Genomic DNA, 8,987 nt, shown 5'->3' with positions numbered 1-8,987 from the left:
CTTCCAACACCCCAGACATGGCGGCGATCGAGTAAATCGAACGGATCGAGAATTCAAAATGAGGGTTGATATTCCTAACTTCAATGACTAACTACACATTGAGGATTTCCTCGATTGGCTTTCTGAAGTTGAGCGATTTTTTGACTATATGGACATCCCTGAAGTAAAGAGGTCAAACTTGCAGCCTATAAGTTAAAAGGAGGAGCTTCAGCTTGGTGGGAACAACTGCAACTCGCGCGAACCAGGCAGACGAAAGCACCAATCCACACTTGACAGCGGATGAAGCAGCTACTACGTGCTCGATTCCTCCCTAGCGATTACGATCAGGTATTATTCCAACAATACCAAAATTGTCGACAGGGTAGTCAGTCAGTGAGAGAATACGTAGAAGAATTTTACCGCCTGGCGGCGCGTAACAATTTGGTCGAGACTGAATCGCAGCAAGTCGCCCAATTCAACAGTGGATTGCGTATAACTATCCAGGATCGGGTCCAGATGCAGTCCGTCTGGACGATGAATGATGCGATCAAGTTGACTACTCGGGCAGAAGCGCAACTTGAACGTCCTAATACACGGACTTATTCTACTGCAAGGATCCCTATGACAGGTCTTCCCCAGGAAACTACACAGCCTAAGGGGAAGGAGCCCGTAAGAGCACGCACTCAACCTCCTACGTTTGAGAACCGAGATCAGGGAAGCGGGCAAGCTAGACCCCAAAGGGGCGTATCGACTGCTGTTGGTCCAAGTAGAATCCCGAACCCCTATGCTCGTCCAAGGCTCGATAATTGCTATCGTTGTGGCCAATCGGGTCACCTATCAAATACATGTCCCCAGTGAAAAGTGGCAAACTTCGCCATCAATGATGGTAGTGCTGATAACGCTTATGAAGATCCAGATATTGAAGAATAGGAGTATACTACCGAGGACGAGGCAGATGATTCAGGTTGGATTTAGCAAGATCACGGTGAGTCGCTCGTCGTGAGGCGACTATTATATGCGCCAATAAAGAAGTGCATCCACAACGGCATAACATCTTCCACACTAGGTGTACGGTGAATCGAAAGGTTTGTGACGTGATCATTGACATGGGGGCAACGAGAACATCATCTCCAAGGTCATGGTGAAAAAATTGTAATTGAAAACGGAGCGTCATCCTCTCCATATACAATCGGTTGGATCAAGAAGGTCGGTGAAACAAAGGTAATTGAACGGTGCACCATATCCTTTTCAATTGGTAAACATTATAAGGATAAAGTAGTATGTGATGTGGTTGACATGAAAGCATGTCACATACTACTCGGTCAGCCCTGGCAATCTGACCGTGACGCCACTCATAAAGAGCGAGATAATATATATATCTTCATTAAGGACGGCCAGAAGACTATATTGGCTCCTATGGATCCAAAGGGACCACCTGAAACTTCTAAAGTGGAGGGCCTTTTCTCTTAACCATACGGGACTTCGTGGAAGAATCCAAGGAAACAGGACAGACTTATGCATTAATTGTAAAAGGGGAAGAACTCGAGCCTACCAACATCCTTGAAAGACTAAGGCCCCTGCTACATGAATTCAAAGAAATCTGGCCCGATGACCTTCTCGATAGGTTACCCCCCATGCGGGATATCCAACACCATATCGACTTTGTCCCTGGGTCCAGTTTACCTAATCGTCCTCATTATCGAATGAGTCCGAATGAGTGCGGGATTCTGCAGGGACAAGTAGAGGAGTTGATCCATAAGGGTCTTATTCGAGAGAGCTTGAGTCCATGTGTTGTACCATCTCTATTAACTCCAAAGAAAGATGGGAGTTGGCGCATGTGTGTCGACAGCCGAGCCATCAACAAAATCACTATAAAATACAGGTTTCCTATACTACGGTTGGACGATATACTGGACATGTTAGAGGGTGCAAAAATATTCTCTAAATTGGACCTAAGGAGCGGCTACCATCAGATTCGAATACGGTCGGGTGATAAGTAGAAAACGGCCTTTAAGACCAAAGAAGGATTATACGAATGGATGGTCATGCCCTTCGGTCTTTCGAATGCGCCTAGCACATTTATGAGATTGATGAACCAAGTTCTGAAACTTTTCATTGGACGGTTTGTTGTGGTTTACTTTGATGATATTTTGATATACAGTCAAGACGAAACCACCCATATGGAATACCTCAAGAAGGTCCTTCAAGTGCTGACTAAAAATAAATTGTACCTCAATTTAAAAAAGTGCAGCTTCATGACTGATAGCCTATTGTTCCTGGATTTTGTCGTTACATCCATGGGCATTCGGATGGATGAGAAAAAGGTGAAGGCAATCAGAGAATGGCCGGTTCCTACAAATATTCACGAAGTGCAAAGTTTTCATGGACTGACGACATTCTATCGTCGGTTTGTGAAAAATTTCAGTACCATTATGTCACCAATCACAGATTGCATGAAGGAAGGGCAGTTTTAGTGGACTGACAATGCCGACAGGAGCTTTGCCGAAATCAAGCACAGATTATCCACGACCCTGGTTCTTATACTTCCCAACTTCGACAAACTGTTTGAAGTCGAATGTGATACCTCATATGTCAGAATTGGGGGAGTTTTGTCTCAAGAAGGTAGGCCGATAGCCTTCTACAGCGAGAAACTTAGCGATGCCCGTAAGAAGTGGTCTACATATGAGATTGAGTTATACGCGGTGGTCCAGGCACTGTGGCAATGGTGACATTATTTGATTCAAAAGGAATTCATACTTTACACGGACCATCAAGCTCTCAAATTCATTAATAGTCAAGCTAACATTAATCATGTGTATGCTAGATGGATCTCATTTTTGCAGGAATTCACGTTCGTACTAAAACATAAGTCAGGGTAACAGAACAAAGTAGCTGATGCATTGAGTCGCCGTACAACTTTGTTAGTCACTATGAGCAATGGGGTTGTCGGGTTCGAGCGCCTCAAAGACATATATGCCGATGACGACAACTTCAAGGATGCATGGGTTAGATGCCAAGAAAGTCACCCCAGCGACTTACATATGCAAGACGGGTTCCTTTTTAAGGAAAATCGACTATGCATCCCAAACAGTTCGCTAAGGGAACAGATAATCCAAGAGCTACATGGAGATGGCCTCAGTGGGCACTTTGGAGAGACAAGACGCGAGCTCTTGTGGAAGAACGGTATTATTGGCCGCAATTGATACGTGATGTAGGAAAGGCAGTCCAACGTTGTTATATTTGTTAGACCTCTAAGGGGCAATCTCATAATACGGGCCTTTACACTCCGTTACCCGTGCCTAATGGCCCTTGGGAGGATTTATCTATGAACTTCGTGCTTGGTCTCCCACGAACACAACACGACATGGATTCGGTGTTCGTGGTAGTAGATCGTTTCTCCAAGATGGCGCACTTTATTCCATGCAAGAAGACTCTCGATGCAACACACGTGACGAATCTATTCTTCAGAGAAATTGTGTGGCTACACGGGGTTCCCAAGACTATTACTTCTGACCGTGACACGAAGTTCATAAGCCACTTTTGGCAGACTTTGTGGACTCGATTCAATACACGACTTCAGTTCAGCAGCGCCTACCACCCACAGACTGACGATCAAACTAAGGTTGTGAATCGCACGTTAGGAAACCTCCTTCGATGTATTTCAGGAGAAAAATCGAAGCAGTGGGATTTAGCCTTGTCTCAAGCGGAGTTTGCATTTAATAACATGGTGAACCGCTCGTCAGGGAAATCCCCATTCTAGGTTATTTATGGACGAGTACCTCGCCACACACTAGACTTGGTCCCTCTGTCCAAGCTCCCAGGCATGAGCATTGCAGCGGAACATATGGCTGACAAGATCATGAGTATTCATGCGGAGGTACAAACCAAGCTACATGCCTTGAACGAAAAGTACAAGGAGCAAGCGGACAAGTATCGGCGATAAAAAGTGTTCAAGGTGGGCGACCAAGTAATGATCTATCTGCGCAAAGAATGATTTTCGACTGGAACGTACAACAAGTTGAAGAATAAAAAGATTGGACCGGTACCAATCATCCGAAAGATCAATGACAACGCTTATGTTGTTGATCTTCCAGATGACATGGCAATCTCACGGACTTTCAACGTTGCGGACCTGACCGAGTATCATGAACCAGCACAGGATGAGAACTCGAGGACGAGTTCTTTTGAAGTGGAGGGGACTGATGTAGAACGAGTCGTGGACAGTTTCATGGCCAAGATGGATCAGAAAAGGCCCGATTGACGACAGAAGTGATCCGGACCATTGGACCTTAGATCGAGCATATCTCGCAATCCGGAATCAGTTATCTGACGTAAAATATATGATTTTGGGGTAGAACGATCTACTTTAGCCAACCAACCAACCCAGCTACGCCGGGTTACGCAGCCCGAAATTGCAAAAAACCCCTTGATCGACGGTCGTTTTCCTATTTTAATTTCGTTTTTACTATAAATAGTAAGTTTTAGTTTGATTATAACTCTTCATCCATCGGGCTTTAGGAGTTACGCCCAACGTGAAAAGAGCTTAGAATAATTAGGAGAACGGTTTAGTGAAGCCAAATAGGACACTTACTATTTTTGGTTGAAAACCTTGTGTTGAGGGTCAAATATTGCATATTAGACCCTAGTTATTACCTGAATTATGAACGTGATACTGTTTTAATGGGCTATTTTAATCGTGTTTGTGATGCAAGGAGAATTGACGAGCATGGATTGAAAAGGATGCTAAAGGTATGGATTTGACACTCTGACATCACCAAGGCATTGGATGGGACTCCATGGGACCAAGATTGAGGATTTACAAGCCAGAGATCAGAGAAATTCCAGCCACTCACTTCAAACAGGCCTGAAAAACGTCCAGAATGCAAGATCACAATGTTCCCACCATCTGATCGATTCGAAACTTCATACATGGACTGAGGACCATAGATTACCGTACACATAAAATTTCAGCCATTGGATACTTGTAGAAGTGGCCTAACGGACAGATTATCCCATAAAACTCTGATTTAGGGCCCACCTGATATCTGAATACACTTCAATTTTGGTTTCAACTCCTTAAATGAGGTAGCAAAATAGATGGTCGGAGTGAATTTCTCTCGAACATCACTATGGGCCCCACGTGTACATTGCATGTACATAGGGTACATGTGCACGAGAGGTACACCGGACTGGGAGTCCGGTCAAAACTCAGTTTGACCGAGTCTCTTCTCCAAATAGGAAACTATGTTTCCTGTGGCGTGAAACAGAGCCGTAGTTGGATTTTTGTGGGCCACCACCGTGCATCGATGGTCCGATCCGGACCGTCCATTGGAATCCCACTGATCCTCTTATCACCACCTAGGTGACACAATTCTAAGAAATAGCGATGATGGGTTCCTAACCTTTCAAACACAGATCAGATGGACATAAGATCAAGTAGGTGGGCCATATCAAAATCACTCCAAAACCATTCATTCCCACCCGAAATCTCTCCAAGAAGCTAATGGATGGAGTGGATTTTCTCACCGACGCTGAACAGGGGCCCACCAATCATCACAGCATAACTTTTCTGCGCAGGCTGTGCGTCCGTGAAAACCAGACCAATATGACGTTATCGCCCACCAGAATGGCCCATTCGACCAATCTGGACCATCCAAAAGTGTAAAAAGGAGGTCCTGATCCCATCCAAGAAGCCAGTTTTGAAAGATTTGGATAGTCAGCAGATCAAATTCAGACCAAACACAGATGCTTTTGCGTTTTTCTTTTTCGCTGCACTGAACAGAGATACGCAAGTCCTTGTTGCGAGAGGTCTTACGCACAGACGCACCGACTCCACTGCATCATTCTCCACCACCTCTATCAGCCTATAAAAGGGAGAGAGAAAGAGAGACAAAAAAACTTCGGCTTGGAGGCAAGGTGGACACGTGAAGCAGAGAGAGATAAGGATCGTGGCTGGTCATCTCCTTAATTCTTTTCTTTTCAAGTTTTTCTTTCCTAAGAGTTTTTAGTTAATCAAAACTATGGTTGGTTAAACCTCTTAGCTAGGGCTAAGAGGTGAAGCTTGTAGCGAGATGGGAGACTCTATTTTATGCTTTTAATTTAATTTAAATTTATGAATTGAATTTGATTTTAGTTTGATTATTGAGGGAATGTTTTTAATCTTTAATGGTCTGTTGTGACTGAAATTACAATGGGTCTGCAATGGCTTTGAGCGTGTTCCTTTTCCTTTTTATGTTTATGACGTCGGGAAGCCTTATTGTTCACCATCGTCTCCTAGGCATGGTTGGATGATGGTACCCTTCTTAACCTTCATATCATGTTGATTGGTTTTTAATTAGTTTAATTCTGTTGTTTACTTTGTCTCCTGGGCATGGTTTGGTGATGGAATCCATTCTAATTCATATACCTTTCATCTCTTGAAAACTATATCAAAGGAAGTTCAGTTGATTTTCATGGTTACACCCTTCAACTGGATGAAGATGAGACTTTAAGTCCAGTTGAGTTCTTAAAACAGGCATAAAATCTCCTTGATCTCTACAAGTGGATCCTCTGAATCCCTAGTTTCCTACCTCTAAATTTCTTAAGTTTTACACTAATATTTCACCATTATTCCTCAAAATCATTCGATTTAGATTTCATCTTAATCTAGTTCTAGTTATAGTGAGTTTCAGATTACGTACAGGTTTCAGTCCCTTGGGATTCGACCTCGGTCTCACCGAGTTTTTACTGCATCACAACCCTATACTTGGGGAGTGAGCAAGTTTTTGGCGTCGTTGCTGAGGATTGACGGTTTCGTTTTCTGAAATTAACTAGTTTTAGGATTAGTTTAAGATTAGAATTTTTCTAACTTTAGGTTTAGGTTTTTCTGATTTCTAGAAACTAACCTGTTTTCCTGTTTTGTAGGATCCTGACATAAACTTCTAACTTGGTAATCCCTTTCTAATTCCTCTACTTTTTCTATTTTTAGAATTAGGGTTTGAGTTTTAGAAATTTTCTAATTCTAGTATTTTTCTATTTTTAGGAAATAGTTTATTTTTAGAAACTTTCCTCTTTTGTTTTTAGAAACTAACTTAGCTTCTAGGTTTAGGGAACTTTCCTTTTTAGAAACTAACTTTCTATTTTTATTTTTAGAAACTTTTTAATTCTAACTCTTTTAGAATCTAACTTTGTTTCCTAATTTATTTTTAGAAAATTTCTACTTATAGACTTTTTGTTTAGAAACTAACTTTCCTATTTTGTAAGCTTTTAAGATAGAAATTTCTAATTCGGTAAGCTCTTTCTCTACTTTCTATTTAGTAACTTACTTTCTAGTTTAGGACTTTCCTAATTTATTTTAGAAATTTCCACTTTCCTTTAGGAATTTCTTCTTTTAGAAACTAGTTTACTTCTATCTTTCTTTTTAAGGATTTTCTAATTTTAGACCTTCTCTTTAGAAACTGACTTGTTTTGTTTTCTTTTGTAGATTTTTAACTTAGGGACTCCAATTTGGTAACTTCTTTCCAACCCTCTCTTCTTTTTCTAGATTTTTATTTCCTTTCTTAGGATTAGGTTTCGAATTTGATTGAGGGTTGCGAGTGTTTTATGCCCAAGTGGGCCCGTGACAACACTCGACGTCTCTTGACTGAAGGAGGATTGGTTGAGGGGTTAACTATCCATCGCAGGACTAGACACCACTTGAAATCCCCTAAGTTAATTGAAGTGATAGCTGAAAACCAACCTCTTCTACCCTAACCTAGGGTGGAGGACATTCAGGATGAGATGAGGTGTATTAAGCACCCCCGCCTCGTACTTTATGAGATTATTTACAACAGCGGGGGTGAGTACGCCCTCATGCATGATTTTTTCTGAAAATACAGGACATATGAACATCAAGCCAGGGGTTATCCAACTCTTTTCTAAGTTCCATGAGCTTGAATCTGAAGAACCATATCTACATTTGAAAGAGTTTGATGAGATCATAGCCACTTTATATTTTCAAAATGTGTCTGAGGACACAGTCAGGCTGAAAATCTTCCCTTTTTCCTTAAAGGAGAAGGCTAAGACGTGGTTACATTCACTGCGTCCTAGATCCATTGGCACATGGAATGATATGCAGAGGGAATTTATAAAGAAATTTTTTTCACATCATAAAACGATTACCCTTAGAAAAACAATCATGAACTTCACCCAAAAGGAGAATGAAACATTTTACCAATGTTGGGAAAGGTTCAAGGATTTTGTCAGTTCATGCCCACAACACGGCTTTGAAACGTGGCGCATTACAAATTTTTTCTATGATGGACTGACATTTTCCATGCGCCAAATGGTCGAGACAATGTGTAATGGAGAATTCATTAATAAAAATGTCGACGAGGTGTGGGATTACCTCGATAGTCTTGCTGAAAAAACACAATCATGGGACTATTACCCAAAATCGAACACCACGTCTAGGCCGACTCAATCTAAGGAGAAAGGTGGATTGTATCTCTTGAAAGAAGAGGATGATCTCAAGTATAAAGTGACTACGCTCATAAAAAAATTTGAGGCCATGGAAGGAAAGAAGGATAAGGTTAATGAAAGTGTTTGCGGCATCTGTGATTGCAATATTCACACAACTGAAAATTGTCCTACAATACCTACCTTTCGAGAAGTGTTGAATGAACAATCTAATGCCGTAAATACTTATCAAAGACCTTTCAATGGACCGACCTCTAATACGTACAATCCTGGTTGGAAAAATCATCCAAACTTTAGTTAGAGAAATGGACAAACTGCTACCCCTCAAGGTTTCTTCAATCAAATTCCAAATTAAGGGAAACCTCAAGAGGATCCAGTTCAAAAACATATTCGAGAATAAGAGCTACTTAATCAAAATTCGGCATAAGCGTTTCATGATGTCCACACAGCATTAGGAACGCTTGCGTCGTCTATTCAAAGGATAGAGTCACAATTAACAAGTGGAGGGAAGGGGATGCTTCCTGCTCAACCTCTCCCCAATCCCAAACCGCAATATGAAATAAGTGACCCTA

General features: G+C 41.7%; 1 non-coding gene across 1 annotated transcript; it reads right to left on the bottom strand.

Annotated features, from left to right (window-relative positions):
* Positions 1 to 8,116: 8,116 nt before the first annotated feature.
* LOC131247585 (small nucleolar RNA R71) lies at positions 8,117 to 8,223 on the bottom strand. The gene has a single exon (XR_009171863.1). It is a non-coding gene; the product is annotated as a small nucleolar RNA R71 (small nucleolar RNA).
* Positions 8,224 to 8,987: the final 764 nt, after the last annotated feature.

This window comes from Magnolia sinica, chromosome 5 (genome assembly GCF_029962835.1).
Source record: "Magnolia sinica isolate HGM2019 chromosome 5, MsV1, whole genome shotgun sequence".
In the NCBI taxonomy this organism is placed as follows: domain Eukaryota; kingdom Viridiplantae; phylum Streptophyta; class Magnoliopsida; order Magnoliales; family Magnoliaceae; genus Magnolia; species Magnolia sinica.
This window is presented reverse-complemented; position numbering and strand designations above follow the sequence as displayed.